This window comes from Rhinatrema bivittatum, chromosome 1 (assembly GCF_901001135.1).
Source record: "Rhinatrema bivittatum chromosome 1, aRhiBiv1.1, whole genome shotgun sequence".
Classification (NCBI taxonomy): domain Eukaryota; kingdom Metazoa; phylum Chordata; class Amphibia; order Gymnophiona; family Rhinatrematidae; genus Rhinatrema; species Rhinatrema bivittatum.
Genome location: NC_042615.1, coordinates 648,572,062 through 648,589,266, shown reverse-complemented (window position 1 = coordinate 648,589,266; position 17,205 = coordinate 648,572,062). Strand labels below are relative to the sequence as shown.

Below are 17,205 nucleotides of genomic sequence, written 5' to 3'. Positions count from 1 at the left end.
TTAAGTCTTTTTCTAAAGTGCAGATATTGTCTCTCACATCTTTCTAATATTACACAAAGTTGGATCTAATATAGAAAATGTCTCCTTTCTTGTCTCCTGAAGGTTATGGTCCTTAATAGATTGTCTATAGATGAGGCGTTATTAGCGATACAGTTACATAAGGCTTAATCAACCCATTTAAACATGAGGGTTTATCATATAATGCCTTAAGTGATAAGGCCAGCACCTTGAATTGTGTCCTTTTCCTATACAAGCTTGTAAGACTGGAGTAATATGCTCATGGCTCTTACTCCCTGTAATTACCCAAGCAGCAGCATTCTATGCTGGCTGCATCACTCATATCATCTGTATAGGAGCCCAAACTGTAGGGCATTGTGGTAATGTAGTGCCTGTATGCAGTTCTGCATTTAGTGCATCATCTTTCAACTGACATACCATCTTCAGCCTGAAAAAGGTAGAGTTCACCACTACCTTAACTTGCGCTTTAAATTTCAGCCTAGTGTCAAGAATTATACCAAGATTTCTAGCTTCTGCTACAGTTGGAAGATTACAATCATCCATGGCTAACAAAGGTGTTTAAATTACCAGATCTTATCTACCAATCTGCAAAAAAAAGTTGTATTTATATTTAGAACTAATCTGTTTCCTGTCAGATATATAATCTTCTAAGCCTGCAAGCCCAGGGGCTGTTGAAAGATATTAAACAAAACTAATGATAAAGCAAGGTCTTGCCCAAGTTTTAATGATTTTCAGCTTGAACACTTTTCTCTCACTCACTTGCTGTGTTCTAACTTCCAGGTAAGCACCGTTGATCCTAGCCCAGTGGCTTGGACATGCTGCAGAAGTATCTTGTGGTTTAACCATATTAAATGCAGCTACCACTAAAGAGCCCTCATCAGATTCACACCGTGTAGAGTACACCAGGGAAACCAGCAAGGAAACTAATAACTGCTCTGTGCTTCATGCTTTCCGAAACCCAAATTGAAATTTGTCTAATTCATTCTCTTCCAAGAAATCTAATTAATTGGTTCAGCACCCATTTCTCTAAAAGCATCCCTAAGGGAAGCAAATTTGCAAGAGGCCGAAACCCAAGTCGGTCTGGGTCTTTTAGGACAGGGCAAACTGAGCTGTGATTAAGCATGAGAGTGTTGATCTTTCAGTGCCCAGTATAAGTGTTGCTACTTGGACTCAGTTTAGGTGTAGAAAGTACCAGAATTAATTGCTCATTTTCTAGTGTGTAGCCAGATGGACTCAGGACCCAGTGGGTTATGTGCTCTTCTGCTTGCAGATGGGAGACGGAGTCAGATTTCAAAGCTGTCGTCACCCTAGATATACCCCTGCAGTGACCTCAGCTCCTCAGTATCTCTCCGTCTCCTAGCAGATGCGGACACTATCCCACCACCAGCACAGTGTTAAGAAATTACAGCAAAGACAAAATTTACCTGAAAGAAGATTGAGCCCCGCTCTCTTGCAGTGATACCTAAAGGTCCCTCCCCAGTTGAGAATTCCTGAAGTGATTTCAATATCCCTCAGAGGTGTGCCTTGGTCCGGTAGCCGGCTCCCGGTGTGGACTTAGCCCCTAGAGTGGCTGAAAGGCAGCGGGTGCATAACCAAGCATGGCGGTGAAGGTTAAGCCCTCTCCCCCCGCAGCTGGAGACCGTCCCGGCACGCGATCAGCAAGCGCAGAGACCAGGTAAACAGAAAACTTTAAATTAAGGTCTCAGGTCTCCGGGGCTCGGAGTGCCGTATTGATTCCAATTTTCATCCGGCGAGGTAAAAGGGAGCACAGATCGGGTTGAGCAGACTTGGATGGTCTAATCCCCGGTCTGGTGCAGGGGTCTGGACACGTGGAGACCCTCGGAGGTGCCATCTTTCCTTCTTGACCAGCAGTACACGCGGGGCAGGCCGGACGGTCAATGCGCCCAACTTGTGCGCCTCCAACGTAGACGCACGCCCAACTACACGTGCGCATAGTGCTCACGCGCATAACTGCGTGCATATCGAAGCATACCTGTGCGTCTGTACACAGAGGCAATGGCACCGGCGTCCAAGAAGCTCAGAAGGCACTCTTTGCACAGCCTTCCACATCAGAGCCGCACAGCCTGAACTGGAGTCCTGCCTGTGTCGTCATTGCGAAGAAGCCCAGGGGGTACCAAAGCCTGGTCCCTCACAGTCTGAGGATGGGTCCGGAACTACTACAGACGATAGCACCCCTGGACCTATGCAACTCCAAAATGGCATTTCCACAAGAGGGCATTTCAGGGGCCCCTATTCCAATCCCCCCTGGGGCTAACATGGATCCAGGGACCTTCTCCTGGTTAGAATTTTTCCAGGGACTGCAAGCCTTCGTTCAGGCACAGTCAGTCCCGGCTGCGACCCGGGTTCAACCCCAGCCGGGAGCACAGGATCCTCCCGGCCCTGCTCAGGTGCCTCGAGACATGCCTCGCCTAACCAAGAATTTTCCTGACAGGGACCCGGACACCTCAGATGATGGTGGCTCACTGGAGGAAGGAGAAATCCCTCCAGTCCTGGAACCATACACAACCATGCTTCTCTTCTTCCACAGGGATGAATTACCAGCCCTTGTTTCCCAGACTCTTAAGACTCTGGGGATCCCAGGCACGGACTCTATGGCGGAACCAAAGAACAACCCCATCTTGGTGTCCCTTCGTAAGGCCTCATGTTATTAGTCAATGATGGAAGCCATCCAAGAACTGAGAGACCTGGAGTGGGATGCCCTGGAGCAAACTTTAAAGGAAGTTGGGCCTTAGAAGCCTTATACCCTCTGGAACCAGCAACCAAGGAACGCCTTCGTTTCCTGAAAGTGGACGCCATGGTCTTGCGCTGTCTCAAAGTGAACAACCATTCCCGTTGAGGGAGGGGCTGCATTGAAGGATACTCAGGATAGATTAGAATCTATTCTTAAGCAGGCCTTCGCAACAGCAATGTCACTGCAGATTGCTCCCTGCTGAGCGCTAGTTGCATGTTCTTGCTTGCTCCTCTGGAGAGAGGCAGATAACTCCGGAACGTATTCCAGTGAAACGATTGAACCTGCACCAGCCTTCCTGACGGTGCGTACCTCAGCCAGAGGAGTAGCCTCGGTAGTGGCGGCCAGAAGACAGTTATGGTTGCGGAATTGGTCTGCAGATGCGACTTCTAAGGTGAATCTCACAAGAATGCCCTTTTAAGGGATCTCTCTTATTCGGAAGCAAATTAGAGAAGTTAGCCAGCAAGTGGGGCGAATCTCCAGTGCCTCGACTACAGGAGGGCAGGGGTAAAAGATCCCAGTGCCCCTCCCCCAGAAGAACTAGGGGCAGAGGCTCTCAACTTTTTCGACCCTACAGGAACTCATCATTCCAGATAACCTCGTCCCTCTGGAAGGTCCCAGCCCTTTCGGAACCAGCAAACCAAGAGACGAACAGGCCCGGGGGCAGGTTCGAGCCATGCTACCCAATGAGAATGGGCTGACCCACCCACAGGAAGAGGAAATAGGGGGTCGACTTTCCCTCTTCTACAAACGATGGGTCGAGATCACATCCCTTGGGACAAATTTGATATCACCCTGCCACTCCCACACCAAGAGACTGGCATTGGAAGCCACTGACTACTCAGTCTGAAAGCTATAACTATGGTCCCTACACCCCAGCAAAATACGGGGCGTTATTCCATCTATATTATCGTTCCCAAGAAAGAAGGATCATTCCGACCCATCTTAGATCTCAAGAACGTCAAGTCATCTGCGGATACTACACTTCCGCATGGAGATGCTCCGTGATAATGGCAGTACAACCAGGAGATTCCCTAATCTCCCTGGACCTCTCCGAAGCCTACCTTCACATTCCAGTCCATCAAGATCACCAGCATTTTCTACGCTTTGTGGTACTGGGACACCATTACCAGTTCTGAGCGCTACTGTTTGGCCTAGCAACCGCCCCCAGAACATTCTCCAAAATTATGGTGGTCATGGTGGCAACACTGAGGAAGGAAGTGATCTTGGTACACCCTTACTTGGATGACTGACTGATCAGGGCGAAATCTTTGGAGGAGAGCAGACAGATGACCAGCAGAGTCAAGAACCCACTGTAGGAACTCGGATGGGTCGTGAGCAAGGTCAAGAGCAGTCTGCAGCCCTCTCAGTCTCTAGAGTACCTGGGGGCCTGTTTCAACACCAAACGGTACAAGGTCTTCCTCCCTCCCCCGAGGAGGAAGAAGCTGATGGAACAATTACGATTGAAGACCAGTACATGCCCCAAGGTATGGGACTATCTTCAGGTCCTCGGGCTCATGGCATTAACCCTGGATATCGTTCCGTGGTCAAGGGCTCACATGCGACCTCTCCAGTGCGCCTTACTGTCACGCTGGAACCCACTGTCCCAGGACTACTCAATTCGCCTCCAACTCCCAGCAGAGGTACGTTCTCAGCTTCAATGGTGGCTACAGGAAAGACCACTTGAGCAGGGGAGTAAGCCTATCCCGACTGAACTGGATCGTGCTCACCACAGACGCGAGCCTACGAGGGTGGGGAGTCCACTGTCAGGAACTGACAGCCCAGGGACAATGGAACAAGGAAGAGCCGGGATGGAACATAAACCGCCTGGAAGCTGGAGCAGTCAGACTAGCGTGCCTGCAATTCAGCCACAGGCTACAAGGGCAAGTGATCAGAGAAATGATGGACAACGCTACAACGGTTGCCTACATCAACCACCAGGGAGGAACCAGAAGCCAGCAGGTGTCTCTGGAAATAGACCCTCTCATGGCATGGGCGGAGGTAAACCTACAAGGGATCTCTGCCTCCCACATCGCAGGGAAAGACAATGTCTCTGCTGACTTTCTCAGCAGAGAGAGCCTGGACCCGGGAGAATGGGCGCTGTTGACCAGAGCATTCCAACTGATAGTAAATCGCTGGGGTCTTCCAGCCATGGACCTTCTGGCCACCTCTCTCAATCCTCAAGTCCCCAGGTTCTTCAGCCGAAGACGAGAGCCGCACTCCCAAGGGATTGACTCCCTCGTCCAGATCTGGCCAGAGGAGGACTTACTGTACGCCTTCCCTCCCCCTCCCCCCCCTATGGCCACTTCTGGGCAAGATCATCCGCAAGATAGAACACCACAGGGGATTAGTTCTACTAGTGGCCCCGGATTGGCCAAGATGCCCATGGTATGCAGACATGCAAAGACTCCTTGCGGGGAGCTTTCTGTGCTGACCTCCACACAGGGACCTTCTCCAGCAGGGCCCGATTCTTCACGAAGATCCATCTCCATTTTCTCTTACGGTCTGACCCTTGAGAAGACTCTCCTGAAGAAGCGCGGGTACTTGAAGGCCATGATTGACACCCTGCTCCGCGCATGGAAGTTCTCAACATCTCTGGCATACAAACTAATCTGGAGAATATTCGAAGCCTGGTGCGAGGACAGCGGGGCTTCTCCGCAGATGGCCAAGATTCCAATGATTTTAGAATTTCTACAGCACGGTATGAAGAAAGGATTGTCTGTCTCTCAACTCCCTCAAGGTTCAAGTAGCAGCCCTCTCCTGTTTCAGAGCCAAAGTGAGCAGAATCCATCTATCAGCGCATCCGGACTTGGTCCGTTTCCTAAAAGGGGTGAAACAACTTCAACCACCCCTAAAGTGGTCGGTGCACCTATGGAACCTCAATCTGGTATTAGACTTTCTAGCAGGGGCTTCCTTCAGACCAAGATGCAGTCTGTCACTAAGCCTCTTAAAATTGAAGACTGTATTCCTGGTGGCAATATGTTCTGCTCGTCGCATCTCCGAGCTACAGGCACTATCCTGTCGGGAACTGTTCCTTAGCACCATCCCCTCCTTCCTACCGAAAGTGGTCTCTGAGTTTCATTTGAACCAAGCCATCTCCCTACCATCTCTGGAGGAACATAAGGACTCTGAAGACTCCCGCCTTCTTTGCCATCTAAATGTTGACAGACTCCTGATACAATACCTGAAACAATTGCAACAGGTGCACAAAATGGATCGCCTGTTTGTTCTCCACAGCTGGAAGAATCAAGGCGAAGCAGCCTCGCGAGCGACCATAGCTCACTGGATCAAGGAAGTAATCAAGGCAGCCTACATAGAGGCAGGAAAGCCCTTACCCCTACAGGTTAAGGCTCATTCTACTAGGGCCTGGGCAGAAGCCAAACTGTCGATCTGTCGAGCAGCGACATGGTCCTCCCTACACACCTTCTCCAGGCTCTACCGCCTGGATGTCCAGGCCCGAGAAGACGCAGCCTTCACAAGAGCAGTACTAAGTGGGCCACGGACAGCCTTCTGCCCTGTCCGGGAGTAGCTTTTATACATACCGCTGGTCCTGAGTACATCTGGCTACACGTTAGGAAATGGAGAAATTACTTACCTGATAATTTCGTTTTCCTTAGTGTAGACAGATGGACTTAGCATCCCGCCCACGGCTGCCCCAGAGAAGGAGGACCTTGGAAAGCGAACCTAGAGATTAAACAAATACGAGTAAGCCATTGCCTACCCCTAGTTCAGGACACCCGCAGTTAGTCTGGTGTCGGCGTTAACTTGGTTGTGTACTGGCGGTCTCCAGTTTTTGAAATCAGTTGAATCAGTTTAATCAGTTTTAATCAAGTTGTTTATTCATGATATATATCCACGATGGTTTTTCGAGGAGGAGCTGAGGTCACTGCAGGGGTATATATATATAGGGTGACGTCTGCTTTGAAATCAGACTCCCGTCTCCCATCTGCTAGCAGAAGAGCACATAACCCACTGGTCCTGAGTCCATCTGTCTACACTAAGGAAAACGAAATTATCAGGTAAGTAATTTCTCCAATTAAAGTCATTAAATTGTCAGACCCGTGTCCATTTCAAATTATGCAGGCAGATGCATGGATTTATTCAAATAAACAAATTGCTTACTGAGGAATGTGTGCTAGAGTTGTTTAAAAAAGGTTTAATTCAATTTGTAGTTTTTCTACCTTTTCCTGAAATTAATTAGCCAGCTCCTCACGCTCACAGGCCAATGCAGAAAGGGTACGTTCAGTCAAACACACCTTTCTGCCTGCATTTGAACATGCATTTTCTGTGTGCAAAACTTACTGCCTACACAGCAAGGAGTTCTGCACGCAGAAAACGTGCATACCTAAACAGGTGTACTGCTTAATGCTCTCACATGGAGAGGCGAAACTGCATCTGGCCATCGCACATTTCTTAGCACTGGAAACTTAACCTCTGAGTCGGAGCTAGAGTTAAGTTTCCAGTGCTACTGCGCTGGCAGATAGCTGGATAAATCAGTACTTATCTGGTTAAGTGGCAGCGGTTGACGCTGCTGATCCTGATAATTGCCACGATCCATCAGAGATGCCTTCCCCCCCACCTTCCCAAGTTAAAATGTGCGTTTTGTTCTGTGCCAAACACATTTTACAGTTGATGGGTTGGTTTTTTTTTTTGGGGGGGGGGGGGTTTAACTCCCAATTCGTTTGCATAGTATTAGCTTACTGCATCAGGAGTTTTAAATAAATAAATAATCCGAGTTAAGAATGTGTGCTGAAAACCACACAGTTTCTTAGCGTTCAGATTATTGCATTGGCCTGTCAGTCTCTAATAAATCACTTCGCTTGGGCTTTCTCAACAAGTTATTTACTATGTAAAATAATTCCTTAGTATTTATCTGCTCTAAATAATAGTTCCATCTAGCTTGTAGCTATTCTTATAATTTATCAGTAGTGTTGATACTACTCCATAAGGGAGAACAATTTACATTTTCCCCAGCACCACTCAGTTCTATACAGTTCTTGCCCTTGTAATCTCAGCTCATGACAAAAGCATGCTGCAATGTTTTACTCATTAACCCATATCACTTTTTCTGGTACCACTTGATTATATCCCTTTTTAAGTATGCAACCCAATGCAACATAAAATCAGAAACATTATCATTATTAAAGGTATGGCCTTCTATTTTCCTAATCCAGACATCCCTAAACTTCTCCATATCTACCCTTGATCAAAAAGTCTGTCTTTTTTTCAGCCATATCTAAGGAATTAATAATAAATAATCCCATGATCAAATAATAAATTGTCCATAGTACTGGCACTGTACTTATCTGCTATATAGCATTCAACTGCATCAGTGCTTTGTGACAGTGTTAAATCTCTTTTATGGCCCATATGATGTATGTCCATTATTGACTCAGTTTCCATAAATTGACCTGCCATCTGTGACTTTACTCATCATTTACATTAAATTAAAATGACCTATAATTATTACACTGATTATTTAAAATCAAGACTGCTAAGCTTTCTATAAATGAAAGCAAATCTTTCTTTGACCAAGGAGGACAATATAACACAAAAAAACTGTAGCGAAGAAACCTTTAACAATCAGTCCCTGCTTCAAACGCCAGTGCCTGCCTTACAGCTGTAAATTGGATCTCTAATTCACCACCCCCACATTTCAGTGTTCTAGACTGAGCCTCATACAGATAAACAGGTGGACACGGACGATTCAGTATTGCTATATCAGCTTCCGTGTGCCAGGACTCAGTCATAAACAAAATATCAAAATTATTGTCCTGCATCAGATCACAAAGTTTTACATATTTCTTGCAGATCTCACATTCATATATCCAAATCTTATAGCTGGATAATTGAATACACTGCTATTTCGGCCAAATAATTTTTGTCTCTTATCATAAATTGAAAGAACAGAGTAATGTATTATTAATCATAAGACCAATTAAAATGGGAATTTTCAACTCAATATTACTATAACCCATAATTTGTCCATTAGTTAACTCCACAATGCAATAAACTAAGACTAAATATTAAAAATATCAAAACATCTGGCTCCATTTAATATCCCTCACTGTCACAGGGCAATACAACCTAGTTGAAGTCACTTAGGGCCCACAAGGAGGCAGGCCTCTCATGGATTTAGTACCCAAGGAAACATTCTCCTGATTTGTCCTGTGTGTGTTTTTTTCTCCAGATGCAAGTGGTGTTATCCATGTTAAGACTTTTGGAATCTTATAGCTTGCTTCATGTTCCGTAAATAGACCCTTTCCCCTTATTAAGTTAGTGTGTGCCACCCACTTTTGTAGATCTTCATGAGTAGGCTGGCACTTAGTGGCTGAATGGAGGCAGGATGTGGGAGATGAATGAGAGACCATCTCGTAGGTCATATGCATTATTTAACTGTACTAACAACCCTGCTTGTGTATACTGATGTGTTAGGTATTCATGAAGAGAGAGAAAGGGTTTTAAATTAGAATACCCTTTTCACACCTTTGACGTGGCTGCACTGGTGTAATTTCTCTAAAATCAAGATTTTATGCCGCTCAGCCATTGCCTGTTTCCTTGTGACCTTGGGCAAGTCATTTTACCCTCCGTTTCCTCGGGTACAAGTTTAGGCCTAGATTCATCAAAATGCTGTCTTTTCGCAAGAGGGGTCCCGCTGTCGTGAAGGGATGTTGTGATAGTGGGCCCCTCACCTGAAAACACATTGCGGCTCAATGGCGCTTTCTTTTGTGTTACAGCCAAACACACAAGAATAGGTTGGGTGTTGCCTTTACCAAACAGACAGTATCCAGGTGGTTAGCAGGTTTCATCTCCTTCTGTTATGCCTAGGTGGGACTGTATCTTGGGGGCCATGTCAAGGCTCATTCTGTCAGAGCCATGGCAGTGTCGGTGGCCCACTTGTGAGCAGTTCCCATGGAGGAGATCTGCAAGGCTGTGACGTGGAGTTCTCTCCACCCATTCACATCTCATCTGTGTCTGGATGGGGGATGGCTGATGCAACAGTAGATTCAGCCAGTCTGTCCTTCGGAACACTTTTGAGGTGTAGAACCCAACTCTCTTGCCTGGGACCCATTGTTTGGGTTCAGGCTGTCTCCTCCTCTATTACCAATAGCCCCAGTGGTGTTGTGCCCATTGGCATCTAGTTGGGTTTCTGTTGGGAAGCAGCCTGTAGCTAGGGATTCACCCATATGTGAGGACTACCATCCTGCTTGTGCATAGAGAAAGCAGAGTTCCTTACCTGTAACAGGTGTTCTCTGAGGACAGCATGATGTTAATCCTCATGAAAACTGCCCGCCACCCCATGTAAAGGAGAAACACAATTGTTTATTTTAATCATAATTCTATATAACAAGACTAGAGAGGGATCTCGAGTGGTATAGGGCATGCTGGGCATGCTCAGTGTACCTAGTCAAAGTTCTAGAAACTTTGACATACGTTTTCTCCATCGGGGCTCCATCTAATAATGTCACCCATGCTGTCCTCTGAGAACACCTGTTACAGGAAAGCAACTCTGCTTTATAGCACCATAAGGCCCTAATACAATTTGACAGGGTTAGTCATCAAATTGCAAGCCCTTTGGGGATAGGGACATACCTACAGTATCTGAATGTATTCTGCTTTGAAGTGCTGTAAAGTGGAATGTAAATCTAAATAAATAAATACAGCACTTACAACCACCAGTTTCTGCCTGCTTTTTACTTATCTTAGCTTGAAGGGCCAGGATGAGAACTGTTTCAGTCATTTTGATCTCATCTGTATTGTTAATTGCCTTACACACAGAGGAAGGGAATTCAGCAGTCTCTCAACCTCTTAAAGCATAAAACAGGATCTGCTGCCCATGAACTTTAAAGAGTTGAATGTGGAGGAGTGTAATTTTCAATGTCATGTCTGACCTCTTTGAGTAACTCTTGTAATGCAGGAACATGTGATTTGCAGTTCTAAAACTTCTAGCCTCTGAGCATAGACAGACATAAGATATTGTTCCGTACCCTATTCACGCCAGTGACTTTCATTTACTCCATTCCAGAAATCTGAATTCTTATTTGTGTGTGTTTATCTTCAGATTTTGATTAACTTTGCAAGAAAATTTAAATATTAGACTGATGGACCTCAGTTTCATAGTAACAGTGGAACTGCAATTTTATATGCTGAAAATATGAATTCCTCTATCACGAGTTAGGCAGCAGTGCCTGTCAGTCTGTTGGTTCCTAGGGTCTGCCTGGATCTCTTTCCTGCCTATCGATTTGGAAGAACTTACATTTATTTATTTACTCCACTGTATTCCTGGCTTTTCCAATGTCTTTAAGGAACAACAAAGGATAAAATACAATAATTTACAAACTTAATCTAAAAGCATAAATACAAATTTAAAAACTATAAACTCCGAAAGCTTCCAAAAAAAAGTTTGTTTTCTACATGTATTTATTTTTTATATTTTAGTTCCTCATTCACAAAATCTTTTCTTATCATCTTTCTCAATATCTTGTCTATTGCATCCTTTAAACAGTCTTAAAAATGTCATTTCTGCTGCCTTTGTTCTGCTAACATCTTTATGCATAATCCAAGTTTTGGATGTGTAGAAAAGTATTGATCCTACCATAATTTTATAAAATTCAAGTCTTTTCTAGTTTTCCCCTTTTAATATTCTATGGATGGTGCCATAGATTGATTGGAATCCGTGTAATTTATTTGTTAAAGCATTGCAATAACTTAAAAGTAATGCCATAAGCAAGGTAATTAAAATGCAAAATGTATTCTAGATCATAGTTGTCTGACCCTCTTAGTTCTAAAAGGCCATTGTTCGTTTTCTTGAAAAATTAATTATAATCAAAATAACACAGTAAATACTACTGAAGTTATACCCATATTGCAAATCAGGAGTAGTAGAGAGCAAGATTGAATCTAAAGACTTTTATTTTTAAGTAAAAGATGGTGACACAGTTTAACTAAATGTGAGTTAGTGTAGGACAGTAGGGTATGTACATGATCAAGTGGCTGAGCATAATCCATGAAGAATTCAGTATTATGCCAGAAAATGGTCAGCTTTTCCATACATTCGTTAGTCATTTCTTTACATTGACCCATGGAAAGGGTGATAATGGAGAAGCGCAATATTTGATAGAATAGAGTACCAAAATTCTGCCACTCAAGTCACCTCTCCAGCTCTTGCATTTCTGCTTCTGTTATAAATGATGCTTTCTGTATTGTGTTTGGTTCACCTAGCTTCATTTCTATCATGCATCTAAAAATAAAACACTAACATATGCCTACAGCTTTTCCTTTTAGCAAAACAGTTTTACCTGCTATGGGTCCACGTTTTACACAGTAGCAGCCTAGTGAAAGCAGCAAGTCCTTTCCTGGAATGCATTATGGTTTGGTTGAGTATTTCACTTTGTAAAGTCATATTGAAAAATTGTTTTTCTTTAATTTTCACATTTTTATAGAAAAATGTTAGATTTGGATTATAGCCATTGGAGCCTGTGGCTTAACATTAGTTTTGTTGCCCTGTAACCTGATGCTTTTATTAAGCCAGGAAACCTAATGTTGTAATCTGCTCAGGAATGCAGTTCTCTCTTCTCAATTACTCATAAGCAAGAAGCTTTGATTTGCAGAAAATATTCTTATAATATCCACTTCATATTCCCATTCAAGCGCACCAAGTAAAACCATCCACGGGTAAAATCTATGAAGCCTTATACAATAACTCTCAGCCATTGATCAAATTTCTGTCCTCTCCCTGCCAGAAATTTACCACCAGTCCATTAGTAGCTGTGTTCTTCCACTGCATTTTCTGGTGTCCAGTATTATTTTAGCTTTACCACATGAATCTTGTTAACGGACATCTTTGGTCCTTCTAACTTTGTACTGTAAGTTATTCTCCTTCCTCCCTCTCTTGCAGCCCATTTTGACACACTGTCGTTACTGTGTTTGCACCCTTTCTTGTTGAGTGTGGAAACATATGGTATTCGGTGTTAAAAGTTGTATCTCTTGACTGATTTGATGTTTGAGGAAAATATTTGCTCAGATGTCCTTCATAGTATGAAATCCTAAGAAGTGTCTTTAAGCAAGTATTTTGGCTTGCTTATAGAAAATTCTGCCCTTAAATCACATTCTAGAACATAAGAAGTGCCATGCTGGGTCAGATCAAAGATCCTTCAAGCCCAGCATCTTGTCTCTTAATAGTGGCCAGTCTGGGTCTTAGTCAGCAGATCCCAAATAGGAAAGCTCATTCTATATTGTTGCCTCCCAGAAGCCAGAGTTGGAGATACCTAAGACTGTCTAGCTAAAATAATGGTTAGTGGTCCTGTCCTCTAAAAAATATCCAAATCTTTTTTTTAAATGCTGCTAAATTACTTGCTTTGACCACATTCTCTGACAGTAAAATCCATAGTAAATTATGTATTAACTGAAAAAAATACTTTCTAGAATTGGTTTTAAATGTATTTGTTAGTTTAATGGCATGTCCCCTAGAACTACTGGAGAGATATTAAATTAATTTCCTATCGGCTTGTTACACACCACTCATGATTTTGTAGACCTCCATTTTGTCTTCTCTTTTCCCTGCTAAAGAGTCCTAACATGTCAAGTTTGCCTTCATCACCTTAATCATTTTCCTAGCGTTTAGACAGGTGGACTCAGGACCAGTGGGTTTTGCTTCCCTGCCAGCAGATGGAAACTGAGCAAGCTGACATCACAGTATATATATAACCTTGCAGTGACCCCAGCCGGCCAGTATTCTCTGTCTCCAGCAGATGGTGGACATGCATCTCCCTATGGGGATTGGTTCAGATTTTGGAAAGAGAAAGAAAAGCCCCGCTCTCCTGCGGTGATACCAAATGGTCCCTCCCCCATTTGGGAATTCCTGAGGTGATTTCCATGGTCCCTTAGATATGGGCCTTGGTCCAGTAGCTGGGATGCCTGCCTGCTGTGGACTTAGCTGATTGTACAGCTTAAAGGCAGTGGGTGCAGGAGCCTGAGCACGGTGGTGACGGCAGATGCCCTCTCCCCCTGCAGCTGGAGACAGTCTGTGTACTCAGCCAGTAAGAGCTGAGCTTAGGTAAGGTTTTTAAAAAAATAAATAAAATAAAAATAATTTCCCTTCAGAAGCACAGGGGTTTTTAGGACTTCTCCGGTCTCTGTGCTTGGTGCACGGTTCTGATGTTCCTTCCTACTCCTGTTGGGGTTAGGGGAACTGGGCATCCTGGTGGGTTGAGCAGCCCCAGTGGCCTAGGCCCCTCAGTGAGGCTTTTGCCTGCGTGCCCTGTTGTAGGCTGCGGCAGCGTTTTCACACACTTCTGTGTGTGCTTTACTGCCTTCTACAGGACATCAGTGTGTATCAGCTCTGCGTTGTGCGTTCAGTTTTGTGCACACCTTTTGCAGGCACAGGTTTTTAACGTGGTGATATGCTCAACTTTGGCGCACGAGTTGTACGTGAGTTTTTGCGGCGCTTATTTTTGAGGCGCTTAATTTTTGTGCGCATTTTTCAGCACGAGCCATTTGCACGCACATTGACAGTCACTTATGGTACCGGTGAACAAGAAACCTAAGCGCCTTTCTCTCTGAGTTGCCTGTTGTATTCAGCCTTCTCAGCCTGACATGTCCTCTACCATGTGTCAGCCCTGTTTGGGTGCTCAGGGAGAGTTGTCGTCGTCTGATTTTGTTAAGCCTGGATCCTCCCATCCTGATGATGGTCTGATCATGACTTTGTCTGGAGGTATGCCAGACCTTGGGACTCCCTTGACTAGCTCCTCCCCAGGAGATGGCTGTTCAATGAGCCCTGCTCTAGTTCCTTCTGCATTTGGCCTGCATCCAGCAGCGTTTTCTTGGATGGAGTTTTTTCAGGGTTTGCGAGCCTTTCTTCAGGCGCAGTCCTCCGCTTCGCCCAATCCTGTCAGGTCGGACCCTCAGCCAGCGGCCCCAACCCTCTTCCAGTCCTATGGTTCTGCGCCAGGGCACGCCTCAGTTCGCTGCGGGAATTCCCAACAGGAGCCTGGATGGCACTGATGAGGCAGATCCTGGTTCCCTGGAAGATGGGGAAATTCCTCCGGGACTGGAACCATATCGGACCATGTTCTGATTCTTTGAGAACATAAGAAATTTGCCATACTGGGTCAGACCAAGGGTCTATCAAGCCCAGTATCCAGTTTCCAGCAGTGGCCAATCCAGGCTACAGGAACCTGGCAAGTACCCAAACACTAAGTAGCTCCCATGCTTCTGATGCCAGTAATAGCAGTGGCTAATCCCTAAGTCAGCTTGATTAATAGCAGTTAATGGACTTCTCCAAGAACTTATCCAAACCTTTTTTAAACCCAGCTACACTAACTGCACTAACCACATCCTCTGGCAACAAATTCCAGAGCTTAATTGTGCGTTGAGTGAAAAAGAATTTTCTCCGCTTACTTTTAAATGTGCCCCATGCTAACTTCATGGAGTGCCCCTTAGTCCTTCTATTATCCAAAAGAATAAATAACCGATTCACATCTACTCGTTCTAGTCCTCTCATGATCTTAAAGACCTCTATCATATCCCCCCTCAGCCGTCTCTTCTCCAAGCTGAACAGCCCTAACCTCTTTAGCCTTTCGTCATAGGGGAGCTGTTCCATCCCCTTAATCATTTTGGTCGCCCTTCTCTTTGTCTTCTCCATCACAACTATATCTTTTTTGAGATGTGGTGACCAGAATTGTACATAGTACTCAAGGTGCAGTCTCACCATGCTGCGATAGAGGCATTACGACATTTTCCGTTTTATTCACCATTCCCTTTTTAATAATTCCTAACATTGTGTTTTGCTTTTTTGACTGCTGCAGCACAAGGAGCCAATGATTTCAATGTATTATTCACTATGATGCCTAGATCTTTTTCCTGGCTGGTAACTCCTAATATGGAACCAAACATCGTGTAACTACAGCAAGGGTTATTTTTCCCTATATGCAACATCTTGCACTTGTCCACATTAAATTTCATCTGCCATTTAGATGCCCAATCTTCCAGTATCGCAAGGTCCTCTGCTATTTTATCACAGTTACCGCTTGTGATTTAACTATTCTGAATAATATATCATCTGCAAATTTGATTACCTCCCTTGTCGTATTCCTTTCCAGATCATTTATAAATATATTGAAAAGTACAGATCCCTGAAGCACTCCACTGTTTACCCTTTTCCACTGAGAAAATTGACCATTTAATCCTACTCTGCTTCCTCTTTTAACCAGTTTGTAATCCCTGAAAGGACATCGCCACCTATCCCATGATTTTGTGGTTTTCTTAGAAGCCTCTCGTGAGGGACATTGTCAAATACCTTCTGAAAATCCAAATACAGCATATCTACCGGTTCACCTTTATCCATGTGTTTATTAACCCCTTCAAAAAAAAAAGCAAGCAGATTTGTGAGGCAAGACTTCCCATGGGTAAATCCATGCTGACTGTCAGGGTGATCCAGTACCGAGCGGTAGGAAGAGCTGCGTTAGTGCCTACGGCACCCGCGGTTACCGCCCGCACAGTGCAGCTCACCTACCGCTTGATCCTGAAGCCTAATTATATGTAAATGTAAGCCGCGTCCGAAAAGCCTTAGTCCCGCGCAACCCAGGATACTGGATAGAGCGCCTATACAGGATCCTGGGTGCGCGGGCCTAAGGCTTCACGCCACGCTGGTATCTGTCATTTCAAATGTCATTTGAAATGACAGATACCAGGAAGTCTGGTCCGATTGGATGCAAAAATAAGTTGCTTCGCCGCTGTCATCTCTCTCCTCTCCTCCCGAAACAGGCCTTGCTCCGGGAGGTGGAGAGAGAGATGACAGTGGCGAAGCAACTTACTTTTCCATCTGATCTGACCCAACAGCGCTTCTCCCCCCCTCCCGGAGCAAGGCCTGCTTCGGGAGGAGGGGAGAGAGATGACAGCGGCGAAGCTTTCCCCCAGCCCGGACCCGACCCGGACCACCGACCCGATCTGACCGCTGTCAGTCTGTTCTCCCTCCTCCCGGAGCAAGGCTGCTTTCGCGCCCTGCTCCGGGAGGGGGGAGAAGAGGTGACAGCGGCGAAGCAAAAAAAAAAGGGGAGCAAATTTTGTTTTTTTTTCAAAAGCGACTTACTTTTGGGATCTGTCAAGATCCCAAAAGTAAGTCGCTTTTGGACGCCGGCAAAACTTATCTTTTTTGCAGCCATCAGCAGGAACACGATCTGGCTCCCGTAGCTCCTCCCAACAAGATGGCCGCCTGCACGGGGAAAGCGTACAATTGGCCGCTGAAGACATGACGTCACGACGTTTGGCGTCACGGGATGTGACGCCACATCTTCAGCGGCCAATTGTACGCTTTCCCCGTGCAGGCGGCCATCTTGTTGGGAGGAGCTACGGGAGCCAGATCGTGTTCCTGCTGATGGCTGCAAAAAAAAGATAAGTTTTGCCGGCGTCCAAAAGCGACTTACTTTTGGGATCTTGAC

The 17,205-nt window shown here is 45.2% G+C and overlaps 1 protein-coding gene across 1 annotated transcript in view; it reads left to right on the top strand.

The window, feature by feature from the left end:
• Positions 1-17,205, top strand: part of LNPEP (leucyl and cystinyl aminopeptidase) — a 215,028-nt gene that overhangs the window by 143,354 nt on the left and 54,469 nt on the right. The window lies entirely within an intron of this gene.